This window comes from Neopelma chrysocephalum, unplaced genomic scaffold (genome assembly GCF_003984885.1).
Source record: "Neopelma chrysocephalum unplaced genomic scaffold, ASM398488v2 Primary Assembly neopelma1_86515, whole genome shotgun sequence".
In the NCBI taxonomy this organism is placed as follows: domain Eukaryota; kingdom Metazoa; phylum Chordata; class Aves; order Passeriformes; family Pipridae; genus Neopelma; species Neopelma chrysocephalum.
In genome coordinates, this window is record NW_020916057.1 from 1 (window position 1) to 1,134 (window position 1,134).

The 1,134-nt window shown below is 61.6% G+C and overlaps 1 long non-coding RNA gene across 1 annotated transcript; it reads left to right on the forward strand.

Moving 5' to 3' along the window:
* LOC113979644 lies at nt 1–1,134 on the forward strand. The gene is made up of 3 exons (XR_003537942.1): nt 1–81; nt 762–873; nt 1,118–1,134. It is a non-coding gene; the product is annotated as an uncharacterized LOC113979644 (long non-coding RNA).

The following is a 1,134-nucleotide window of genomic DNA, read 5'->3' on the forward strand; positions in this document are numbered from 1 at the left end:
CGTCCCGAGTACACGATCCCAGTGAAGTTCTACGGGAGGGTGGAGCACGGCCCGGGCGGGGCCAGGTGGCTGGACACGCAGGTGAGGGGCACAGGTGTGGTACAGGTGTGCACAGGGGAGGTACAGGTGTGCACAGTGGAGGTACAGGTGTGCTAAAGGTGTGATACAGGTGTGTGAATGGAGGGGAGCATGGCCCAGGCGGGGCCAGGAGGCTGCACAGGCAGGTGAGGGGCACAGGTGTGCAGAGGTGTGATACAAGAGCGATACAGGTGTGCACAGGTGTAATACAGGTGTGATGCAGGAATATCACAGGTGTGCATAGGTGTAATACAGGTGTGATGCAGGGATATCACAGGTGTGCACCGGTGTGGTACAGGTGTGATGGGGTATCACAAGTGTGCACAGGTGTGATACAGGTGTGATGCAGGGGTATCACAGGTGTGCACAGCTGTAATACAGGTGTGATGCAGGGGTATCACAGGTGTGCATAGGTGTAATACAGGTGTGATGCAGGGGTATCACAGGTGTGCACAGGTGTAGTACAGGTGTGTGAGGGGGTGGGGAGCACAGGCCGGGCAGGGGGGCGGGAGGGGGCTGTGCTGCAGCTCAGAGGGGTACCCTGAGGGGTACTCGGGGGGGCTGCGTGTGTTTGGGGGCCTGTGTGTGTTTGAGGGGTCTGTGTGTGTTTGAGGGGTCTGTCTGTGTTTCGGGAGGGCCGTGTGTGGTTTTTTGGGGCCCTGGCACACGGGTGTGTCCCACAGGTGGTGCTGGCTGTGCCCTATGACACCCCCGTGCCCGGGTACCGCAACAACACCGTCAACACTCTGCGGCTCTGGTCGGCCCGAGCTCCCAACGACTTCAACCTCAAGGACTGTGAGTGCCCCAAAACACCCCAAACCCACCCCCTGAAACCCCAAATACCCCCATTGACCACCCCCAGGCCCCCTGGGGACCCTGGGGCTACCCCCGAGGGCCTCCCTGCACCCCCAAATGTCCCCTCCAGGGTGGGGATCCACCCCCAAACCCCACCTTGCTCCCCACCAAACCCCTCCCCGTTCCTAAACCCCCCGGGGGCCCCCAAACCTCGGGGCCTCCCTGACATGCCCCGTCTCCCCAGTCAATGTCGGGGGGTAC